The following is a 25,777-nucleotide window of genomic DNA, read 5'->3' as shown; positions in this document are numbered from 1 at the left end:
AACGTTTGTGCTTTCAGAGTCTGTAAGCTTGGAGTTTACAGAGAATTATTTACAGTGCAGCAAGGGAAAGGCCGGCTAAGAAGTCTACACTACACTAGTTGCTAATGCAAGCATTTTTTTGCTCTAATTTGTTTGTTTTCATTTTTGGACAGTTTTAAAGACAGTTGACTCAGCAGTGTTAATTGCAACTTACAGGCAAAGAGCATATCTGTTTTACTTTTATGTGGATTTAAAAGGGCAGGCACTTATGAGAGCAGCTGCCTTGGCTTAGTGTTTTGCTGATAAGGAATGGTCCTCTTCTGAAGGACAGTGATGAATAGTGTGGACTCCCAGAAAACATGGCGAACTTTCCTATGAGGGAAGGTTTTGTGTTTCTCCTTCTCACCTTTCCTCAGTTGGCAGCCAGGGTATCCCACTGGATGACAGACAATAAAAATCCTCTTTGAAATTTATTGCTACAGATCCCAATAAGATGAAAGTGAGATCTGGGGTCTTACACAGTACCAACCAGTTGTCAACAGGTTCACCATACTCGTTGAGTCAATCACCCATCTCCTACTACCCTTCTGAGAAAAACCCCATTCCATCACCCCACTATATATACCTGTAAGGGTCTGGTGACTTCTGTTTCAGTGTATCTGAAGAAGTGTGCATGCACACGAAAGCTTATACCCAGAACAAATTTAGTTGGTCTCAAAGGTGCTACTGGACATTTTTTTTTATTATTTCCAGTACCAACATGGTCACCGCATTAGTTCAGACCCAAAATGCTTCATACAAAATCCTCTAAAACTCCATTTACAATTTTAATTCAGAAATCTATGCTGGACTATTGTGACTCAGCAACTGGAGCCCAGAGAGGTGGAGGATATTAATTTATTTCATAAAATTACTATACCACTCGATTATAGGCTTGAGAGCAGTACATGTGAAAAGGATCTAGGAGTCTTGGTTGACCACAAACTTGACATGAGCCAACAGTGTGACGCGGCAGCTAAAAAAGCCAATGCAATTCTGGGCTGCATCAATAGGAGTATAGCATCTAGATCAAGGGACGTAATAGTGCCACTGTATTCTGCTCTGGTCAGACCTCACCTAGAGTACTGTGTCCAGTTCTGGGCACCACAATTCAAGAAGGACACTGACAAACTGGAACATGTCCAGAGGAGGGCAACCAAAATGGTCAAAGGCCTGGAAACGATGCCTTATGAGGAACGGCTAAGGGAGCTGGGCATGTTTAGCCTGGAGAAGAGGAGGTTAAGGGGTGATATGATAGCCATGTTCAAATATATAAAAGGATGTCACATAGAGGAGGGAGAAAGGTTGTTTTCTGCTGCTCCAGAGAAGCGGACACGGAGCAATGGATCCAAACTACAAGAAAGAAGATTCCACCTAAACATTAGGAAGAACTTCCTGACAGTAAGAGCTGTTCGACAGTGGAATTTGCTGCCAAGGAGTGTGGTGGAGTCTCCTACTTTGGAGGTCTTTAAGCAGAGGCTTGACAACCATATGTCAGGAGTGCTCTGATGGTGTTTCCTGCTTGGCAGGGGGTTGGACTCGATGGCCCTTGTGGTCTATTCCAACTCTATGATTCTATGATTCTAGGCAAAAGCCTCAGAGCTTTGCTACTGCTTTACTACTGCAGCAATAGGTAAAAAAAGGTAAAGGACCCCTGGACAGTTAAGTCCAATCAAAGGTGACTGGGGTTGTGGTGCTCATCTCGCTTTCAGGCCGAGGGAGCTGGCGTTTGTCCACAGACAGCTTTCTGGGTCATGTGACCAGCATAACTAAACCGCTTCTGACACAATGGAACACCATGATGGGAGCCAGAGCGCACAGAAATACCATTTACCTTCCTGCTGCAGCGGTACCTATTTATCTACTTACACTGGTGTGCTTTTGAACTGCTAGGTTGGCAGGAGCTGGGACAGAGTAACGGGAGCTCACTCAAGCATGGGGATTCGAAATGCCGACCTTCCGATCAGCAAGCCCAAGAGGCTCAGTGGTTTAGACCAGTGTTTCCCAACCACTGTTCTGCGGCACACTAGTGTGCCGCGAGATGTTGCCTGGTGTGCCGCGAGATGTTGCCTGGAGGGAGGCGGGCGAGTCGGGCGGCGAGAGGTGGGGCGGCGGCGGCGAGGAGAGGCCGCCCAGCGCGGGGCTCTCGCCGTCTGCCTGCCTGGCTGCCTGCGAGCTCGGCGGGCAGCGCCTCCGTCCGCAGCGCCCGCCTCGCGGCTCTCATTCCCTGCCCCTGCCAAAGCTCACCCAGCCAAGCTGCGCTCTCCTTCCTGCCTCGCTTTGCTGCCTCCTCCCCCCCCACCCCCAAAGCTTGGAGGTTCCCCGGCAAGGGGGAGGGGAAAAAATTGAAACTTACACTTTCGTTCGTCCCTCCCGGCGTGACGCTGCGCGCTGACGTCACGGGGCTGTAATGGTGGTGTGCCTCGAGATTTTTTTCATCAAACAAGTGTGCCTTTGCCCAAAAAAGGTTGGGAAACACTGGTTTAGACCACAGCACCACCCACAATAAAGCAGGCTTGCTCAACAGAAAAACCTGATACTTTGAGGACGAGGTCTGCGTTTTCATCCAGATGTGTCTTGTTTGCTGTCAGCGTTGGAAAGCTGGCTGGAACGCGTTACTTGTTATCCTTTGCAACGAGCTATTTCAGCTGCCTGATGGAAGATTCATTCATGGTAGGCAGTGCCAGCAGGTGGCACTCTTCATTAGAGTCAGGTCCTGCCATCCATTGGCACCCCAGTTGTTCTTCAACAGAGGCCTAGTTATACTTTGTGCTGATGAAGTGGAAGACTTGCTGGGGATTTCAGGAGAGAAGTTCTGCTACCTGTCCTGGGGTTGATATACTTCTGGACAGAGCTGTTCTAAAATTCTTTGTTTTTGTTCTAGACCTTTGGGGCATAAACATTTGAAGTCTTCCTCCTTTGTTTATATGTTGCATTTACACCTCAGCTTTCCAGCAATGAGCACCGTCCCCACTTCCTCATAATTTTATGTTCACAGCACACCTGTGAAGTAGGTGCGGCTGAGATATAATGAGTTGTCCACAATCACCCAGTGAGGTTCATCATGGCTACATGGGAATTTGATCCTGGGTTCCACCATAGTCTGTCACTCTGACCTACATATTGGAGAACCCAGGGTTTGGTTGTAAATAGTCAAGAAAGTGTTGTTTTGGGAATACACCATTAATAGTTTTCTCTGTACAATCAGAGAAACAGAAGACTCATCATACTGTAGGCTGAGCCTAGTCCATGCCAGGGAATCGTTGGCCCGCGTCCTCAGATCCAGAGAGAGAGTAAAAGAAAACACCAGGAAAGATCCTTCTTTGGAGGAAAGCAGTTTTATTCTCTGTGCACAGGAGACAGCCAGCAGAATAATTTCTGGAAGACTGACTGCCCAGAAAATACCCCTCTGCAGACTTTCTTATACCTTAAGTGGGCTCTCTCCCTCCTTCCCACGCCCTCCAGAAACTTTCCCAATCAACTGGAAAGTTTTCAACTTATTTTTAGCCTTCTATAGCCCTCTAAACAGCTCTCCTATTGTTCCCTATACAGGCGTCTTGCATCCCTTCCTCCCGTCTCCTCCGTATGTGTCTTTTTTTATCTTGCATTCCTAAGGTAAGAAAGCGAGGCTATTCTGCAGGTCTGGCTATTTCTAGCTTACAGCCTCTGTCTTATCTTACATTCCTTCGGGGGGCCTTTTTGCAAGTGAAGTTATTTCTAGCTCAGAAATTAACTTACAGAGAATATGAAGATCCTTCTTAGGTACATATGAAGATCCTTCTTAGGTACAAGGTACAAAATATAGAAAGCAAAGGTACAAAATATAGAAAGCAAAGGTACAAAATATAGAAAGCAACCCTTCCCTCTCCCTTCAATACTTCCAAAAGTAATTCTTTAATTATTTCTCATCATACTTCCATTTGTCTACAATGCAGCTAAATTAGGTAGCTGTATCTGGTTCTTCAGCCACCATTTTGTGTTTGTCTGCAGTTGGTAGGTGGCTGGGTTCTACAGTATGAAGTCTGCCTATCCCCAGTTACACATTATTATTAAATGTGTATATCGTCCTATACCTTCAGATCTCAGGGCTGTGCACAACATAAAATCACAAAATAAAAACACAAAATACATAATAGATGTGTCCACTCAGAAGTAAATCCCAGATTGTTATTGTTTCCCAGTGCATAAAATTTACCTTGCTTTTCAGCCAATACATGGATTTAGATTCAGTGCAAGTTCAAGCCAAGTTAAGTAACTACAATGTGATTTAACTGTTAAATGTTATACTAAAAGTGTAGCCAGAGAGAATGGTCACATTTTTTCTCCTCTGTGTAACCCAGTCTAGTCTTTTACTGCTGCTATAATCCGAAATGTCTATTGTATCTCAGGGGAAAAATTTAAAACCAAGCATTTCTCTCTGAGATTGTCATGACACCGTTATGAGAGAAATAATTAGTAGTTGTGTTCAGATGTTTTCATTAATTGTTTTTCTAATTTCAGATTGGCACAAGTCAACTATGGCATCTGAAATTTTTCAGCTGAACTCACCTTTCCTTTACAGTTCTTAGTGTGTCTTGATTTTGTACCTAACACTTGCTAGTTCTGCATGTGGCTTGTATTACTTAGAAATAGGAACTTGCAAATATGCTCTTGTGTGAATATTTAATAAATGAACTTTTCAAGTGGTAGGAAGTTATACACCTTTTATATTACTATTTAAGAATATAGGGATGGGCTGCCAAAATCCAGTTGAAATTGCTTGCTTGCTTTTGTACTCAGTACCAAAATATCTCTCATGCTCTTAATTCACTAGAATAGATGGGGAGATATTTCCATTGGATCATATGTCAGAACATGGACAAGAGTCCTGATCTGTTGATGGATAAATTCCCAGAAAAAAATACCTTTCAACAATAGCCACTATCTAAGTTGGTAAGAGATGTTGGGTGCCTTAATTTCCTGACCACTACACAGTGTTCGAAACTCCTATTGCTCTAAGCGCATTTTGCAACAGGGAATTTCATTAGCCTGAGCAGTTTCTGAGCTCCAGGCGCAGTACTGCGCCTAAGAATTCAGATTAAAACTGCAGAGTGGAAGGAAAGGAGGACCTTTTTCTGCTTCCCCACTTCCAGCTACTCTCTGAAGGCTGAAGAAGAGACTGTCTTAAGAATATTAGGGGGGTGGGCAGGGGAAGGACTAGACCATGGGGAAAAGGAACATAATATTTTATCTGCAGTTCATTCGTTTTCAGCTTTGTATTCCTGTTATAAACAAAAGTGTGCCTAGACATTCCATTGTTGCGCCCATAATCTAGGTTTAAGGCCCCATTTAGCTCCTAACTCTCATATCTCAGTTTCTAACACTGCCACTATGCTATGCTATGTGCTGTAGCTCTGCAGATATTGTTGGACTTCAACACCCATCAGCTCCAGCCATCATGGCCAAAAGTCAGGGATGATGTGAACTGTAGTCCAACACTATCTAGAGGACTTCAGGTCTGAAGAACCCAGGGCCCTCAACTCTCTTTTAGGTGCCCTTTGTCCAACCAGCATGTAAGAAAAGGTTAGACAGTTTCTTACTATTGCAACAGAGGAACTGTGGATCTGATTGTTCCAGTACTGTACCTAGTCATTAGATGCATTCCTCAGCAAAGTTAGACTGCATGGGACACTGAGTTTAATCCCCTTCGAGACAAATAACTACCTGCATCAACTACCTGGTGAACAGGCCAAAAATGTTTGCAGCTCCTTTGATCTCTTCGATGGCATTGTAAGTTGGAACTGGAAGAAGAAGAAGAAGAAGAAGAGGAGAAGAAGAAGAAGAAGAAGAAGAAGAAGAAGAAGAAGAGGAGGAGGAGGAGGAGTTTGGATTTGATATCCCGCTTTATCAATACCCTAAGGAGTCTCAAAGCAGCTAACATTCTCCTTTCCCTTCCTCCCCAACAACAAACACTCTGTGAGGTGAATGAGGCTGAGAGACCTCAGAGAAGTGTGACTAGCCCAAGGTCACCCAGCAGCTGCATGTGGAGGAGCAGGGAAGCGAACCCGGTTCACCAGATTATGAGTCACTGCTCTTAACCACTACACCACATTGGCCCACTTTGCTTCTGAAAGTATACAAATGTTAGGGGCTGCAAACATACTTTATCTTTTCTCTGCGAAACTCATTCATTGGGCCCATCTGCATGACACTTCCTCGTCATTTATATAAATCTGAGGGTTGTATTGGAAATAACCAGGGAGTCAAATCAATCTAGATGTTCTGGATCAAGAATACTAAACATACAATCCATGGATTTTTTTGTTAAAGGTTGGATTTATCAAACCAAACGTGAATTTGAGTTAAAAACCCTCACTCTGAACTATTATCTCAAAGTTTAACCCTAACACATTTAATTTTATGAAAATGTCACAAGCCACATTCATATGTAGGCCACACGGAATTATGAAGAAATGCCAGATGATAATTATGCTTAATGAATGAGTTGGAGACTTAGTAGACATATTGAAATTATGTGTTTATTTTACAATCGTGTTTAAAAGTTCTTGCGGCCTTTACAGGCAATCATCTTACAGCACAGCACGTTCCTGATATCAGAAATGTTATAGTTGAACAGCAATATGTTGTTGTTTATCATGTGTATTCCACCACCATCACAGCTAGCAGTGATCCCTGTGATTTGGGGGTGCTTTCTGGAATGAGACAGGTGCCTATTGGATAGTGCTTTTGGCACCCCGTGGGTCATCTAGTCGAACCCCCTGCATTGCAGGAATCTCAGCTAAAGCATCCATGACAGATGGCCATCTAATCTCTGCTTTAAAATCTCCAAGGGTGATGGGAGTTGTAGTCCAAAAACAGTTGGAGACCCAGCTTTGGGGAACACTGCTCTAGGATCTACTATCATAGTCTCAAAAGATACACTGTTTGCTAATTATAACGAATTTTCTTCTTCTCCTCCTCCTCCTCCTCCTCCTCCTCCTCCTCCTCCTCCTCCTCCTCTCTTCCCCCTGATAATTACTTGGCCGCTAAATATATCCATTCCATTGTTTATGGCAGGGGTCTGCAACCTTTAAGACAAAAAGAGCCACTTGGACCCGTTTCCGAAGGAAAAAAAAACTGGGAGCCGCAAAACCCATCAATAAAAAATAACTTTTTTGTCACTTTTTTATTATTTATTTGTTTGACCCCTCAGAATTACTCCTCCTCATAGAAATAAACGTTAAATTAACAAGTTACCTTTTTGTGTGTGTGTTCTTCACTCCCCTTCAAAACAGTGACCAGCGTACATGCCCCCTTTCAATGCAGTGACCAGCATACATGCCCCTTACAATGTAGCGGGCGGGCGGGAAGGTGACGTCGGGACGGTGTGTGACTAACGCATGCACTGCCCCCATGCGACATCACAGCCAGAACAGCGCCCGCCACAGTGGGGAGTGTCGGGGTGCACAATGCGCCTCCTCCCCTCGCTAGTATCCGCCCTGGAGCCGCGGCAAAGGTGTAAAAGAGCCACATGCGGCTCCGGAGCCGCAGGTTGCAGACCCCTGGTTTATGGGATGGTCCATGGAACTGCTGTGTGTGTGCATGCATGGGGAAAATTCTTGCAGAGCTTTCCACTGTGTGAACCCTGCAACTTCAAGTGTGGATAGAATTAATCACACCCAAGTTTTTAATAGAATATGGGCGGCAAGGAACACAACAGTCTTATAGGAGCAAAGAATCAGAGTTGGAAGGGACCACAAGGGTCATCAAGTTCAACCCACTGTAATACAGGAATCTTTTGCCCAACATGGGGCTCAAACCCACGACCCTGATATTAAGATGTTTAGCCTGGAGAAGAGGAGGTTAAGGGGTGATATGATAGCCATGTTCAAATATATAAAAGGATGTCACATAGAGGAGGGAGAAAGGTTGTTTTCTGCTACTCCAGAGAAGTGGACACGGAGCAATGGATCCAAACTACAAGAAAGAAGATTCCACCTAAACATTAGGAAGAACTTCCTGACAATAAGAGCTGTTCGACAGTGAAATTTGCTGCCAAGGAGTGTGGTGGAGTCTCCTACTTTGGAGGTCTTTAAGCAGAGGCTTGACAACCATATGTCAGGAGTGCTCTGATGGTGTTTCCTGCTTGGCAGGGGGTTGGACTCAATGGCCCTTGTGGTCTCTTCCAACTCTATGATTCTATGATTCTATTCTATGAAGAGTTTCATGCTCTACTCGACTGAGCATTGATATTTCTAGTTCTGGCGGTGAGCAGATCTAATGGTTGCTTCTTCATGATACATTGTGACTATGTTCTGGAAAAGATCAGAAGCCTGTGCTTTTGCGGAAAGTGCTGCTGCAAATTTCCAGTTTAGTGTGACAAGCAAGACTGGTGAACAGCAGGAAGCTTGTGAATTATACATAATAGAGCAGGTGGGTGATAATTACAAGACAAATAACGTAGCGTGAAGAATTATGCATGGTTCAAAGGATTGCTTCCAGCAGCCATTGTTTCAGGACCACACAGTATGAGCTCTTCCTCATGCCACAATCGTTCTCTCTCTTATGCTCTCTCACACACACACATATATAAGCTTCAGATGACATTAGCATCCTTGTCTAATCAACCCCCCTTCCCCCAAAAATATACCAAGGCAAGTGAGCAGATAGTTCTCTTTAAATCAAGCACACGAGAGCTTAGGTGGGGGTTTTCTTTCATCTGCTATGCCAATTTGACTCTTTCTAGCTGAGAGATAATGGAGTGCGCCTCTAGGAGTGAACAGCACTGAAGTGACCTCCCTGAGGCACAACCCTGGGCAGTGTGTATGGAGGTCCTGGGATGCCCAGTTGACAAGACTCCCGCACTCTCTTGGCCTCACTGGTGTGGTCCAAAGGAAAGCAGAGCAATAGGTTTAGCACCAGCTTTTGTACAAGACACTGTTGTAAAAAAAATCTGCCCTTCTTCCCTTATGGGGTATCCAATAGTCCATATAAAGTCCTTATGTAGGTTCTCTATCAGTAGGAGAAAATAACAGAGGCCAACCAGAGAATACTGAGAAGCAAAGCAGCTAGTAGCCTGATCTTTATTAAAGCTGTTGCAATAGGGTGCAAGCAGGAGGACAGAGGAGGACCCAGAACCAAGGTGTGCCTGCCCGTCTATAGACATTTTAGATTCCCTGCCCTGGAGCTCATGACCACCCCTCCATACATCATACATACATCACAGAAGGGGTGTAGCCCAAGACCACCCCCCACAAACATACCTACATCACAGAAAAGGCGGTCTACAACAGAAATTTGAATGTTCTTGTTTTTCCTGTCTGCCAGGTTATCTGATAATGCCTTATCTTAAAAAAAATAAAAAAATGGAACGCTTCACGAATTTGCGTGTCATCCTTGCGCAGGGGCCATGCTAATCTTCTCTGTATCGTTCCAATTTTAGTATATGTGCTGCCGAAGCGAGCACTGATAATGCCTTATCTGATTGCCTTTCCTGGTAGTCTGCCCATTCCTTTGAGATGGTGATTACCCAATTCCTGAGACAATGGGAAGGTTCCCTCACCCCCTCCCTCCTTGCAGAGAAAACATTTGGTCAGTTTGGGAGTCAAAATGGTTTCAGAACTGTCTTCCTATGCTGCTCCAGATATGTGGTCCACATATCTATGTTTGTGCTTGGTTGGTACATTTATGAACATTTATCATATATATATATATATATATATATATATATATATATATATATATATATATGACCTTAATTTTTTTATTACAACACCATCCATCCATCTTAGGGACTCCACTCTGGATTTGTGTAGGGTTCACTCCCTTAGCCTTTTCTTCTCCTAAAGATACCCCGCAAAGCAGTAGAGGTTTAGGATCAGAATTTCCCCCCTCCTAGATGAGCTACCTTCCCAGGGTGACAAGCCCCACCTGCCCCACACTTCCCTCTACAATGCATGCAGAAACTGTTTTCTTGACCATAGGACCCACTACTGCTGTTGTCTGTTCAGTCTGCCGGTGCCTGCAGGGGAAGTCCCTAACTAACCAAGAGTTTGATACCCTTTGGCTGCCCTCACCTGGTTTAACAGCTCAGTTCAAACCATTCCCAGGATGTGGCCACTGTTGCATGCTGACAGCTTCTAGGAGCCACAGGTGAGAGTTGAGTTGAAGGTGGGGTGCCCAGAAGGAGCAAGGTGCATCCCCCACCTGAAGTTACTATCCCTCCCCAAACAATTGGTATGAAAATTGGCAGGCCAGGAAGATCATGACATGGTATGTTGTCATAATTTGTTTCTCCATTTTAGATGCTTTCCTCAGGCCAGCAAACAAGATTTGTGGGCAGATTAGTGGTGATATGGCAGAAAGGTTTTGTTTGACATGAACTTCTGCATAACCCAGAGTTTTATGCTGGGTTATTCTGCATGCTTTTCAATGCCCTTTGTGAACTTTAGCAGAAAACACCGTATTTTTCGCTCTATAACACGCACCAGACTATAACACGCACGTAGTTTTTAGAGGAGGAAAACAAGAAAAAAAAAATATTCTAAACGAAATAGTGGATATATGATTTTTGTGGTTCATGCTGTGGCCACAGATATGTGATCTGACAGTGAGTTTGGAGTAGCACAATGCAAAAATCCTGAGGATCCATGTGGATCCATGCTTTGTAACCATGGAGGAGGGAAGGAAGGGGAACCATAGATCCTCTGCTCACGACTGCAGCAGATCCCCCCCCGCCACCCGCAGGCATTCGCTCCATAACACGCACAGACATTTCCCCTTACTTTCTAGGAGGAAAAAAGTGAGTGTTATGGTGCAAAAAATACGGTAACTAGCAAAACACAAGGGTTTTAGAAGACATCTGAAGGCAGCCCTGTTTAGGGAAGCTTTTAATGTTTGATGTATTACAGTATTTTAATATTTTTTTGGAAGCCGCCCAGAGTGGCTGGGGAAGCCCAGCCAGATGGGCGGGGTATAAATAATAAATAATAATAATAATAATAATAATAATAATAATAATAATTATTATTATTATTATTATTATTATTATTATTATTATTATGGTTTCAGAGGTTGCACTATAGGTATGACATTACGATTCATCTTGCATCTTTCTTACTTGTGACAAAGATTCCTTTATTTTGTTAAAACATTTTATAAACCAATGTAAAGCAAGAGACAGCCTAGCACAAAATAACTGAGCAATCTAAAACTAGCATAATATTTTAAAACTAGCAGATTTAAATGAATATTTATACACTTGTAAATAAATTTGTAAACAAATAATATTCTAAAATGGCAGTGATCTAAGAACAATGGGAATAAATTAATGGCTGTGGCTTTAAAAAAATGGGACCAATTGCATAGCCCTAGAAAATTAGTTCTGCAGGGAAGGGGTTGTCCCTGAGAAGACCCATCGCTCCTGCCCACCATCCTAACTGATCCTAAAGGTAAGCACACAAGCAAGGCCTCAAAAACTGCTTAACTTTCAAATGCCCTGAAAGTGTTTTGAAGACACTACTGAAGAGCTGATCGAGGGCACCTCCAAAACCCTTTGCAACACTCTCTGCAAGACCCAGCTATCAGCTGATTGTCAGGTCTTGCAGAACAGTTTGCACTGGTCTTTGCAAGACTTTTGGTTCTTGAGAAGTCCCTGGCAGAGCATTCTGCAAGAACTCCACGACGTCTGCTGATCAGCCAGGTCTTTCTTGCAGAGTGCTTTGAAGAGTTCTAGCGCAGGCATCCCCAAACTTGGCCCATCTCCAGATGTTTTGCGACTACGACTCCCATCATCCCTAGCTAACAGGACCAGTGGTCCAGGCTGATGGGAATTGTAGTCCCAAAACATCTGGAGATGGGCCAAGTTTGGGGATGCCTGCTCTAGCGTATGTCTCTGCATGGCTTGATTTCAATTTGCATAGGCCAAAAGATGTCACCAGGTGTCATTGTGATTGACAGATGGGTGGCCACGCCCACCTGTCAATTTTGCCACTGGTGGAGATGATGACCCGGCCTGCTGTGAGTGTGAACATTACTGAACTAAGTGGACCCAATTGTGTTATTAGGTCTAAGGCCGCCTCCACTATAGTTCTCTCTTTGGTCATTGCAGGAGGCAGGACTAAAGGAAGGTTGTGACCTGATCCAGCAGGTCTTTCCTGTTCTCTAGAAACCTGTCAGTCTTCGATTACATGGTGGATAAGTCTATCAATGGCTACTAGCCACGATGACTATATTATCCTTGCATTGTCGGAGGCAGTATGCCTCTGAGTAACTGTTCGCTAGGAATCACAAATGAGGAGAATGATGTTGTGCTCATGCTCCCCATTAACATCTGGTTGGCCACTGTGGGAAAAGAATGCTGGACCAGATGGGACAGGACTTGGGAACATTTTTAAAGCCCTGGGGGCACATTCTCACACATGGACAACCTGGGGGCAGAGGAAAAACATAAAGGTGGTGGACATGGTCAGAGGCACAAAAGTTTGAGGAGCAACTGATATGATCCTTGCCTTTATAAAGTAGGCTACTTTCAAGCCAGGCAAAATTCAGGATTTTCCCACACATACCTCTCTCCACCCAAGCAAGTTACAGCCATTATCCTAATGCAAGGACACATTAATATGTCATCAATATGCTGATGACACTCAGCTCTATCTACTGATGGATGGCCACACCAACTCGGCCCCTTACACACTGACCAGATGCTTGGAAGCTGTGGCTGGATGGTTTCGTGGGAGCCGATTGAAACTAAATCCTTCGAAGACAGAGGTCCTATGGCTAGGTCGGGATAGCATGGGGATGAGGGACCAACTCCCTTCTCTTGCGGGGGCCCAATTAGTGCCATTGCCTTCCGTTAAGAGTTTGGGTGTAGTCCTTGACGCCTCCCTTTCCATGGAGGCGCAAGTCACAGCAACAGCCAAGGCGACATTTTTCCATCTTCGCCGCATCAAGCAGTTGGTCCCTTACCTTTCCCGCCCCGACCTGGCCACAGTGATCCATGCGACAGTCATCTCCAGGCTTGACTACTGTAACTCGCTCTACGCGGGGCTGCCCTTGAAGCTGTCCCAGAAACTCCAGCGGGTACAGAATGCTGCAGCGAGGCTCCTCACAGCGTCTCTGCCATGGGAGCATATTCATCCAGTGCTTTTCAAGCTGCATTGGCTCCCGGTGGAGTACAGGGTCAGATTTAAGGTGCTGCTTTTGACCTTTAAAGCCCTTCACGGCCTAGGACCCTCGTACCTACGGGACCGCCTCGCCTGGTATGCCCCACGGAGAGCCTCAAGGTCCATAAATAACAACACCCTAGTGGTCCCAGGCCCTAAGGAAGTTAGATTGGCTTCAACCAGAGCCAGGGCCTTTTCAGCACTGGCCCCAACTTGGTGGAACGCTCTGTCTCATGAGACCAGGGCCCTGCAGGATCTGATCTCTTTCCGCAGGGCCTGTAAGACAGAGTTGTTCCGCCTGGCCTTTGGATTGGAGCCAATTTGATTCCCTCCGCCCCCTTTTTCTTTTTTCTTTTCCTTCTCCTGCAATGAGGCTCCATTTTAATATTTTAATGTTCCATTATTTTAATGTTGTATTTTATTTTTGTTTTTAAGTTGTAATCACTCATCTTGTTTTTATTATTGCTTGTAAGCCGCTCTGAGCCCGGCCTTGGCTGGGGAGGGCGGGGTATAAATAAAAAATTATTATTACTATTATTATTATTATTATTATTATTATTATTATTATTATTCCCGGCAGGTAAAATTCCTGGGTGACTGTTATAAGAAAAACTGCTCCCTTTCCCTTATTATTGGGTATTCCAGAGCCCATATAGAGTTTTTAAGTGGGTTCCCTATTGGTAGAAGAAATAACAGAGGCCAACCAGAGTATATTGTCTCAAGGCAAATCTAAAAAAATGTAGTATAAACACTGACAACTGGGAAACACTGGCCTGCGAGCGCGCCCCCGTTGGAGAACAGCCTTTACCAAAGGTGTCATGGGCTTTGAAGATACTCGAACTCAGGACGCAAGGGAGAAATGTGCTAAAAGGCTGGCAGAATCCGAGACCAGGGAGAAGAGTCGGTGAAAGAAGACTGGAAGAAATTCAAAGACTACTTACAGAAACATTGTAAAATTAATGAATGTTAGAAGGATGTTGGATAGAAACTAAGCGGTTTCCAGCTGTAATGTTTTAAGAGATATGGAAAAAAAAGAGGTTTCACAAATGGGTAAAAGTTTAATGGTAAGGATTTGCTGAACTAACAAATCGAACTGGAATACAAAGAAGGGAGGTATGAGGAGGTCCGAGGAAATAAGTGTATGGAAGTTATGTTATTGAAAATTAATGTGTGTTTTTAACTGTTTTTTATTTTGTATGTTTATTTTTCTTTTTTCTTGTTATATCTTAAAAACTTTTAATAAATATCTTTTAAAAAAAGAGAGAAATGTGCTAAAAGGAAGGCATGCTTGGCAAATCCACACTGTGATCAACTCCCGCCCGGAAACCAATGTCCCCACTGTGGAATTGGCCTCCATAGTCACTTACGGAGTCATTGTTAAAACCGTGTTTATGGAAGACAATCTTACGCGGCTAAGAGTGATCGCCAAAGAAGAAAATTGAGAAGCAAAGCAGCTAGTAAGCCTTATCTTTATTCAAAGAACTGTTGCAACAGGGTACCCACTCACCACAGACAGGAGGGAGGAGAACCCTGAGGAATGGTGCGCAAGCCCTTATCTAGACTTTTAAATAAATAAATAAATAAATGATGATGATAATTTATTATTTGTAGCCCGCCCATCTGGCTGGGTTTCCCTGGTCACTCTGGGCGGCTCCCAACAAAATCCACCCTGTAGCCCAAGACCACCCCCCTAAAACATCATACATCCATCACAGAAGGAGGCGGTCTACAGCAGAAATCCTGCCTCCCAGGATACCTGATAATGGTCACTGATTGCATTCCCCAGGCAGTCTGGCCATTCTTTTGTGATGGTTAATACTTTAGTTCCTGAATCCAGGTCACAGGCTCACCCTATTCATACACAAATGTGCCCTTAAGACAGGATTTGCAAGCAAAAAATGACAATGGGAAGGCTTTCCCCATTTGCCTCCCTGACTGCAAAAGAATATTTGAGGTCACTGGGAGAGTCAAAAGGGCTTCAGGATTGCTCTCCCACATTATTTCAGACACATGGTTCATATATTGAGATATGTGTGCATTTATGAATATTTATTCTATATTTGAGACCTTAAAATTCTTAGAACAGTGACCTTGGGCCTCTCAGCTTAACTGGGTGAGGAGGTAATAAAAGGAGGAGAAACATGTACACCACCTTAAACTCCTTGGGCCGGAGGCTTGCAAGGGAGACTGATTGCAAGGGTGAGCATTGCACATTCCCCCTAAGCTGTTCAGAAGCTTTCCAGGCCTTGGGCAGGAGGCACCAGGGGAACATTTGGGGTACTAGCCTAGTTCCCATGATCTTGACCGCAAGCCACTGGGGATGGAGCAAGGGAAGGCAAGGGCGTGGCCTGGGAAGGAGAATGAGCCTGGAATGAGCATTTGGGTTGCGGGCGTGAGGTTCCTTATCCCTGCTATAGGCCTTTGGTCTGGACCCCTGAGGCTTCCGATGTTCTCCAGTGCCGCAATCATCTTTCTCTCTCTCTCTCTATTTGGGGTACCACAAGAAAGTGTCTGTCTGTTGTTTGACTTTAATTTTCTTTAACTGCAATTGTGTATTGTATATATTTAAAAGAATGTGACGTCTGCTAAATATCTGCTTCTGATGTCCTCAAGTGCCACAATCATCTTTTTCTCTGTATTTGGGTCACTGCAAGAAAGTGGCTGTTTGTTGTCCGACTTTTGATTTTCATTTTCTTTAATTGCACAATTGTTGCTTAATATATATATATATATATATATATATATATATATATATGCAGGTTTTGGTGTCTTCGGGTGTCTTCCCGTGTAAGAGTTGGGGTGTCTAGGCGACGTTTCGACGAGGTCTCACTCGTCATCTTCAGGTTTTGCTGGTATCCGTTGGCGATTAACAGGGTTACGAAGCTAATCCAAAAAGAAACACCCCCCAAAAAGCAAGACACAGAAGAAAACAATGGCATGGCCCTCCTTCCTTATATCAAGGGCACTACAGATAAAATTAGCAAAATCCTCCATAAACACAATATCAAAACAGCCTTTTGCACCAACCAAAAAATAGCCAATATCCTCAGAAACCCCAAAGATAAAATCCAGTTAGAAAACCAAGGGGTCTATGAAATACCCTGCAAAGTCTGCCCAGCCACGTACATTGGACAAACAAACAGACGAATAAATGCACGTATCGCAGAACACAAGAATGCCGTCAAAAAAGAAGAAAAAACTTCCTCTCTTTACCAACACATGAAAGAAACAGGACACGAAATTAATTTTTCAGATTCCAAATTGCTCTTTAACATGGAACACCACCACAAGAGAATAATCATGGAAGCCATCGAGATAGAGAAACACCCTCACAACATGAACAAGCGTGACGATACGTCCCGCCTGCCAGACATCTGGAAAATAGCCCTCCCCACAAAAACCGACACCAGAACCAGAGGCACACAGAACGCCATCTCCAATCAACCACACCAGACCCAAACCCAGACCCTCTCCACAGATAAATTACAGACACCATCCAGTAGCCAAACCATAGTGGCACCTCCGGATGCTGCACCCCCCTGCAATCCCTACACAGATCTGGCTGGCACAGGGCACAAAACCACAGCTCGCCCCTATACACGAAGCCAAGCCAGAGCACAACTAAGTGCAGTACAGCCATCTTCTCAGAAAAAACTCTTCACAAGGTCAAGAGGTCAAGACACGAAAGCTTTAGCAACTAATCCACACCTAATGACCCTCCTAAGTGGTACTCAGAATATCACTCAAGAAATCACTCAAGATATCCCTCAAGTAATTAATGAACAAAAGAAGAAAAGACACACTAACCTGGGAACTTCCTCTCTGCCCAGAACGTTGGAGGCTATACACCACACCCCCTCAACAGTATTTATAGGAACTCAAACACTGAGATCCTGCTCTGTTCCAGTAACAAGAAGCCGAAAGCACCAGCCTGAAGATGACGAGTGAGACCTTGTCGAAACGTCGCCTAGACACCCCAACTCTTACACGGGAAGACACCCGAAGACACCAAAACCTGCATTCCTGTACCCGTGAAAATCTACGAAAGCAAACATATATATATATATATATATATGGGACGCGGGTAGCGCTGTGGGATAAACCACAGAGCCTAGGACTCGAATCCCCGCGACGGGGTGATCTCCCATTGCTCGGTCCCAGCTCCTGCCAACCTAGCAGTTCGAAAGCATGTCAAAGTGCAAGTAGATAAATAGGTACCGCTCCAGGGGGAAGGTAAACAGCGTTTCCGTGCACTGCTCTGGTTCACCAGAAGTGGCTTAGTCATGCTGGCCACATGACCCGAAAGCTGTACACCGGCTCCCTTGGCCAATAAAGCGAGATGAGCACCGCAACCCCAGAGTCGGTCATGACTGGACCTAATGGTCAGGGGTCCCTTTACCTATATACATATACGTATACATATATACATATACATACATATATACATATATGAATGTGACTTCTGCTAAATATCTGCTAAATGTGCAGCACTAAAAAAGTGGCTTCTGCGAAATAAAGCATTTCCCCACTGAACTGATCTTCCCAAGCCCTAGGCGCCTCCTTATCAAACTTGCAGGACCCAGACAGGCTGCAATCCTGCTTCCCTTCATTTCCCCGCCACCCCCGCCTTCCTCGTGGTCTTTCCGATCAAGCCAGGCGCCCCCCCGGCCTCCTTCCATTGTTATCCCTCCCGCCTCCCCCCCCCCTCGGCTCCTCATCGCAATCGCATCACGTGACGCCGCCCTCCGCGGCTCCTCCTCCTCTCGCTGGCGATCACGTGTCTGCGAGCTCTTAGCTCCTGCCCCGAAGCCGCCTCGGCTGCTGCTTCTTATTCATTCGTCGGCGCGTCTTAGCGACGGCAGCGCACAATTTCGGGCTACTCCTGCCGCCGCCGGTCTCGTTGCGGGAAACGGCGCCCAGGTAAGTCCCTCGAGAAGCAGCCCCACCAGGCAGGGCAAAAGCGCCTCGGTTTGCCTCGCGGTTTCGGTTTCTACGGGAACGAGGAAACCCAGCAGGGTGGCTTTGGCCGCTGATGCTGCGCGGGATGAACGTCGGAACCCGGTCTTTCCCCGATTGCTGGTCCTGGAGGTGGTCTCTCCCCCGCCGTCACCCCCCCCAGGGGGCTGAGGCATCGATCTCTCCCCGACCCGCTTCAGACCGCTAGCGATGCCTCCTTGGAAGGCAGCGGCAGGAATCATACAATTGGAAGGGACCTCTGAAAGTCATCTAGTCCAACCCCTCGCAGGAATCGTTTGCCCATCGTAGGGCTCAAACCCACATCCCCCGGTCCTGAGTGCACTTAGGGCAGGAGGCTTTAAGAAGAGCCCCGGGGGATCTTTTTTTAAAGAGATCTGGTGGCTTTCCGGCAAGGGTGCCTTTGTTTTAAGCGCGTTGCTGGTGCCCAGGGTGAAAAAATGAATACAGAAGACTAGTAGTAGTAGTAAATAGTAGTAGTAGTAGTAGTAAATAGTAGTAGTAGCTCTGTCGGTAGAGCATGAGAATCTTAATCTCAGGCTCATGGGTTTCAGCCCCATGTTGGGTGAGGGGGTTGGACTAGATGATCCTGGCAACCCTTTCCAACTCTTATGATTCTATGAACAACAACAATAACGCTGCCTTTGCTCGTCCTGCTGGGACGTCGCTGTGATTCACCTCTGGAGATTAAAGCTCTTTAGCAAAGAGGAAAATGCACGAGGTCAGTTTGTGGGTCACCTCATAGGCGTGCCCAGCCCGGCATTTGTCACAGCTGACGGGGTGACGAAAAGCCTTGCGCTGGAAGTGATAGGAAGATTGTGTCTGCTTTTAGGTTTGGATGTGTTCCAGGTCATTTCCACAGGCACACTAGTCTCCTTAGGTAAGGGGTGGGGATTGGGATTTGATGGCTCTCAAAGGATGCTGGAAGACAATATCCTTACTGCCCATTGGCCCTACTGGCTGGGGGTTGATGGACTTTGGGAGTCCAGCAACTTATATGGGGGCTACAGGTTCTCCATCGCTACTTTAGGAATTTAAGAAGCTGCCTTATAACTAAATCATGCCATTGATCCACCTTGCTCTGTGCTATCTCTTTTGGCCAGCAGGGACTCCCCAGAGTTTCATAGACGGGTCTTTCCCGGTTTTTTCTGGAAGATGCAGTCACAATTTCTAATGGATACCAAAATTTTAAAAATGATCGACATTACAAAATACAACCAGTCTTGAGTAAATTGGGAGCCAAACCACATCCAGACATTAATATTTGTGTTTTCATTTTGCATTTTTATGTTGTGAACCGCCCTTAGAACTTTGGATGTAGGGTGGTATATAAACGTAAAAATAAAGAATAAAAACAAATGAGATACCTATAGAAAGCAATCACATTTCTAATCAATATTATGCTTAAAAAACACAAATAAATGCTGTTTCAAAATAGAATAAAAATGGGCTGTCTGGAATAAGGAAAAGTGGGACGCCAAAACAGCATTCAAATATTTAATATGCATATACAGTGGTACCTCACAAGACGAATGCCTCGCAAGACGAAAGAGTTTTCTGTTTTTTGAGTCGTTCCGCAAGACAAATTTCCCTATGGGCTTGCTTCGCAAGACGAAACGTCTTGCGAGTTCTTGTGAGTTTGTTTCCTTTTTCTTTAAGCCGCTAATAGCCGCTAAGCCACTAATAGCCGTGCTTCGCAAGACGAAAAAACCGCAAGACGAAGAGACTTGCGGAACGGATTAATTTCGTCTTGCGAGGCACCACTGTAGACTGAAAGGGAGGTGGAACAGCCTCTTCCTGAAAGTTTAGGTAGGTGATGAGTGGAAATCAGATTTAGGATTAGGATTCTATGCTTCTTGGATCTTGCTTTTAAATTTTGGCGTCAACATTATACTGGCTTCCTAGAGAACTTCTGCCCTGGGGCAGCTCTAGAAATCAAGTGGGTAAATAAATATGGGGAAAGCAAATTGTCAGAGAAGGATCTGAAATATTTTCCTTGAAGCTTGCATTTGTTTTATTCTGGATTGCTTTATCTGATGTTTTAATGTGTTGCAAACTGCTTTGAAATATTTTCTTTTAAAAATATAAAGTGTTATGAAAATGGAAATAACAATAATAATACATTTCACTGCAAAAAAAGTTGCCTAGACATTCCGTTGTAGCCCACACAATAAGTTTTCTGCTTTTGACAGCAATTGCAATGTACTGTGTTAGATGCTGTACGACCATTAATTGTACAGTGGTTACATACGCTTCAGGTTACATACGCTTCAGGTTACATACGCTTCAGGTTACAGACTCCGCTAACCCAGAAATAGTACCTCGGGTTAAGAATTTTGCTTCAGGATGAGAACAGAAATTGTGCTCTGGTGGCGTGGCAGCAGCAGGAGGCCCCATTAGCTAAAGTGGTGCTTCAGGTCAAGAACAGTTTCAGGTTAAGAACGGACCTCCGGAACGAATTAAGTACTTAATCCGAGGTACCACTGTATTTTTGTTGCTTCTTTTATTTCTTATAGATTGTATTTATTGTATGCTGTAGAATCCAAACTGTAATACAACAAAGCACAATATAAGGAATAATAGAAGCAAAAATCAGACTGATCTAGTAAATTAGATCAGTAGTTGGGATCCTTTTGAGGGTCTCACTTGAGAGAGGTTGTGGACTCTCCTTCCTTGGAGGTTTTTAAGCAGAGGTTGGATGGCCATCTGTCATGGATGATCTAGTCAAGATTCTTGCAGTACAGAGGGTTGGGCTAGATGACCCTTGGGGTCCCTTCCAACTCTACAATTCTGTGACTCTATAATTCTATTTGATGAGCCAACATGACAGTGATGAGGGACTGAGGATTGGAGTGATCATTCTGTGATACTATGGCAGCGGACAAAGCTGCATTGTAACTTTTGAATAAATGTGTTTTAATTAAAACAAATAAATCGGTACAGCTGTTTATTGCAATGGGCGTGCCATGTCTGATCTTCAACCACACATCCACAAGCACATTGTAGACCACCTGGATTTAGCAGTGGTTTGTGGACCATAATTTTGAGAACTGCTGCCCTGCATCTATTTGCTGTAGCATTGACAGTTTGCACTGGGCTTAGGTGACTTCCGCATACTGGTCAAACACAGCCGGGCAGCTAGCAATAAACTGAACCGAAGCTCCCTATGTGGACCTGTGGGATTGTTCAAAGGTTAAAGGTTAAGCAAAACAACTTTGGCATCTTGTGCAATTGGGCATTGTATAATACGACTGAGAATTTAGCAACAATGAGCGCTCCTAGCACAGTCAGCAAACTGGAGCTTACCTGGCGAGTATTTTCCATCAGTGGAAACTATAGTGCATTTGAAATAGCTGCAATTTAGATGGCCTCGCGTACCAGCTACTAATGCGCTTATATTGCATCTCTTGTAGTTTTCAACAAACATTTGGAGTTTTGACTGATCCGCTTTGGGTCGTTGCCTGCTAAATCCTATCAACAAGTTTGTGTGTACAAAACAAGCTCCCATTAACCCTGGGTAAGTACTCAATGATGCCTTGAGATTCATATTCCTTTTTGAGATTACTGTGTTGATACATATGGTGTACTGTAATATGCATTGGTGCCACAGCAAGTAATGAAAGTTGTGGGCATTTACAGAAAGGGAACTGATTGTGTCAGGAGCCCTAGATCAAAGAATAGGCCAGGGATGGGGAACTGGTGGCCATTCAGATGTTGCTACAGTTCCCGTTCTCCATGGCCAATGGCCATGCTGGAAGAGGCTGATGGGAGTTGTAGTCCAGCAAGGGCTGGATCGCTTGGTTGGTTGCAGCGTGGTGCTGATAGTGCCAAGGTTGCAGGTTTGATCCCCATAAGGGACAGCTGCATATTCCTGTATTGCAGGTGATTCTCAGGGTCCCTTAAACTCTATGATTCTATGAAAACATCTGGAAAGGAAAACATCTGGAAGGTCACAGGTTTCCCACCCCTGGAGTAGGTGGTGATGCTATCAGCAGGAAGCAGACTGAGGAGGCTGTTTGTTTTAGGTTTTCTTCAAAAATTCCTAAGCTGTTCCCAGCCAACATTTCAGGAAATTAGTTGATGGGTGTTGTAGGAGAAAAGTCAGGTGCCAAGCACCCCAGATCTGTGATTCTACTCTCATGGTCTGCTATTCTATGGAGGCAACTGGTCTGTCCTCATTAGCAAGCAAATAAGTCAAAGGAATGTGTCTTCTTGCCTCTTGCTCAATTTTGTACCCATTGACACTAGGTAAGAGGATTTGTTCTAACTAGATAATGCTTATGGCTGTGCCTTTTCTGATTCTGGGACATTTGCTTGTCCAAGTCAAATAAATGAACAGGAGTGGCACTTAGATAATAGTAAGCAGTACTTTTTTTTGTTGGCATCTGTCTGTAACAAAAATAAAAGCTATGGACGGTGGCTGTATAGGCAGCCTAAGATAAATACTTTTGCAGTCAAGAGTTAATAATCCATGGAATAAAATTTAATTTATTTAGGTTGGCCTAATTGGAAGTAATAAAGAATGAACACCCATCTGGGTCAACCTATCAATGTGCATACTCAGATGTAACACCAAACTGTGGTTTGGCGTTACATCAAGGGTAGGGAACCTTTGGCCCTGCAGGTTTTGTGGAAATACAACTCCCATCATCCCTGACCATTCACCATGCCTGCTGGGGATGATGGGAGTTGTAGTTCAACAACATCTGGCAGTTTCTAAGGTTCTCCATTCCCGTGTTACAATGCACAAGCAGAGTCGCCGGGAGCCTCAGGCGCACATGTTCCCTCGTCCTCCTCCCTCCACAAGCTGCAGGTTCTAAACTGACTTCTTGTTTGTTGGCAAGCCAGAGTTTGTAGTTGCGTTCAAAGGCGGCAATTTCTGGTTTGCTGTAGTCATTGTTTACTCTTAAACCAGGATCTCAGACAACAGTTTGACACTGGTTTGAGAGGCTGATTGAAGAGCAAATTATGGTTTGGGTATACCAGATTTTGCCACCTTTTGCTGCAACAGCAAACCATGGTTTTCCAAGGAGCTTTCTCTGTGTTTTCCTTTATTCTAAACATGCGTAGGATGTCTTGTAGTATTCTTCCATTTCCCCCATACTATATTGCTCCTTCTGCAAGCAGTTGCTTCTCCTTTTTTACCTTTCATGATTGATTTCACCAGTTCTCGTGGCTTCTTCATTGCATGCTGCCTCTGGCAGGCCCACACTTACCTAAATAATTGTTTGGCATTAGTCAGAAGCATGGAAAATCTGAAGTAGCCCTGAGCACAGTGGAGTAATTATGGATAGAGAGATGACGCAGTCACAGGTGAAGAGGTATTTCTCCTGGCTTTACAGTGCCCTAAGTGGCTGTTGCTTCCTCTTTCCCTTGGGAGTCGGTTCACAGGAATTTCTTTGCAAGTGGCTCTGCAGTTGGGAAGCCTTGGATTTGTCTTCTACAGTGTGCAGTGAGCGCAGTTGCTAGAAGGCAGGAGTGACCCAGGAAGACTCATGTTAGGGTCTCAGTTATGATGCTAATTTAGGAGGCCTTAATGAACGCACCAGGGACGCGGGTGGCGCTGTGGGTTAAACCACAGAGCCTAGGGCTTGCCGATCAGAAGGTCGGTGGCTCAAATCCCTGCGACGGGGTGAGCTCCCATTGCTCAGTCCCTGCTCCTGCCAACCTAGCAGTTTGAAAGCACGTCAAAGTGCAAGTAGATAAATAGGTACCACTCCAGCGGGAAGGTAAACGGTGTTTCCATGCGCTGCTCTGGTTCGCCAGAAGTGGCTTAGTCATGCTGGCCACATGACCCTTGGCCAATAAAGCGAGATGAGTGCCGCAGCCCCAGAGTCGGCCACGACTGGACCTAATGGTTAGGGGTCCCTTTACCTTTAATGAATGGACCAGTCCTACCCCTGACATCTCCCAATTTTCACCAAATCATACCTCTCCCCTGCACCCTTTTGAAAACAGTAGCTCAGACGGACCATTGCAAAAGGGCCAGATTCCCTCTGATCCTTTCCTGTCCAAACACTAAACATGTGGGTTAAACATCTGATAAGCAGCCTCAGTAAACAAGTCAGGGGAAGCCTGGAGACCAGGTTGCCTTCTTTGGCTAGACTTGTAGCCTGCCCGAGAGAGACATTGGGGGGCGGACCAGGTGAGCTGACTGGGAGCAACCCTTACATAGTGGTTGGAGGGCAAATCATGGCCTTGGCTTATAACCTTATATAGCCGCTGTCAGGAAGCCATTATAAAAGGTTGTTGGCATCGGTCTGTCTCAAGAAACACCAGGGTCAGCAAACTTTTTCAGCAGGGGTCCGGTACACTGTCCCTCAGACCTTGTGGGGGGCCAGGCTATATTTTGAAAAAAAAAATGAACGAATTCTTATGCCCCACAAATAATCCAGGGATGCATTTTAAAGAAAAGGACACTTTCTATTCCTGTAAAAACATGCTGATTCCTGGACCGTCCATGGACCAGATTTAGAAGGCAATTGGGCTGGATCCGGCCCCCAGGCCTTAGTTTGCCTACCCATGCTGTAGAGTGCGCTTCCGGGAGTGAAGTCACACTGTTGCATTAGTAGCACAGAAGCACTGGGGCGCAAGGCAGAGCTGTGTGTCTGGAGGTCCGGGGCTGCCCTGACAAGACCCCTAGTCTTGGCCTCAGTGAGCGATACGTTTGACACCAGCTTGGCTTCATGAGTTTTTGGAAGGAGGTGTACAAGACATCATCCAGCCGTCTTAGGGACTCCCCTCCAGATTTGAGAAGGGTTTACTCCTTAGCCTTTCCTTCTCCTGAAGATATCCCACAAGGCAGTGGAGGTTTAAGGTCAGATTCCCCCCCCCCCTTCTAGATCAGGGATGTCCAACTTCCAAGAGACTGCGATCTACTCCCACTAAAAAAAAACCTGGCGGTGATCTACCCATTGGATTGACCAAGGTTGTTGAGCTTTTTGGGGGAGCATTGGTCAGAGTTGTTCAGCATTTTGGGGGAGGAAGACCCAAAGTTGTTGAGTTTTATCGGGGGGGGGGGGCGGCAATCGATCAGGATCACGCAATCGACCAGGGATGAGGGACACCCTGCGATCGACCAGTAGATCGCGATTGACCTGTTGGACATCCCTGCTCTAGGTGGGCTAGCTTCCCATTATGGTCCTCGTCTACCCCTCACTTCCCTCTACAGGACATGCAGGAAACCCCTTAAACTGAGTATTTTTTATTTTATTTTATAAAATTTATTTATATTAATTTATTATTTTATAAAATAACTACTATTCCCCCCTTTATTAATGCATGAGGTAAAGCTAGCCTTCCCCAACCTCTAGAAATTTTGTACTCCAACTCCCATCAGCCCCCGCCAACATGGCCAGTAGTCAAGGTTGATGGGATTGGTAGTCCATCAACATCTGGCAGGCACTAGGTTGGTGAAGGCTGGGTTTAGGCAAATGGAATGTGTTGATTATTATCAATGACTTGTGCTTCAATGGGGCGCGGATTAATGAGAGCTATTTTTAGCTTCCACCTCTGCTGTTGGCAAAGGGCGAGGCCTTGAACGAAGAACTGTTTTTGGCCTCAGGCTTCACATCTATGCATTCAGAGATGAAGATGTCCAAGTGTCACAGGGTTGTTTGTAAAGCAGGGATGGCCTTTCAGAC

General features: G+C 45.0%; 1 protein-coding gene across 2 annotated transcripts in view; it reads left to right on the top strand.

Annotated features, from left to right (window-relative positions):
• Positions 1-17,925: 17,925 nt before the first annotated feature.
• Positions 17,926-25,777, top strand: part of SNX10 (sorting nexin 10) — a 53,627-nt gene continuing 45,775 nt past the window's right edge. For both annotated transcript variants that reach the window (XM_081164963.1, XM_081164962.1), the window contains exons 1-2: positions 17,926-18,080; positions 21,548-21,651. The gene's annotated coding sequence lies outside the window, so the exon portion shown is untranslated. The remainder of the gene's footprint in view (positions 18,081-21,547; positions 21,652-25,777) is intronic.

Source organism: Podarcis bocagei (assembly GCF_964188305.1).
Source record: "Podarcis bocagei genome assembly, chromosome: 12".
Classification (NCBI taxonomy): Eukaryota; Metazoa; Chordata; class Lepidosauria; order Squamata; family Lacertidae; genus Podarcis; species Podarcis bocagei.
Note: the sequence above shows the minus strand (reverse complement) of the source record. Positions and strands in the feature narration are given on the sequence as shown.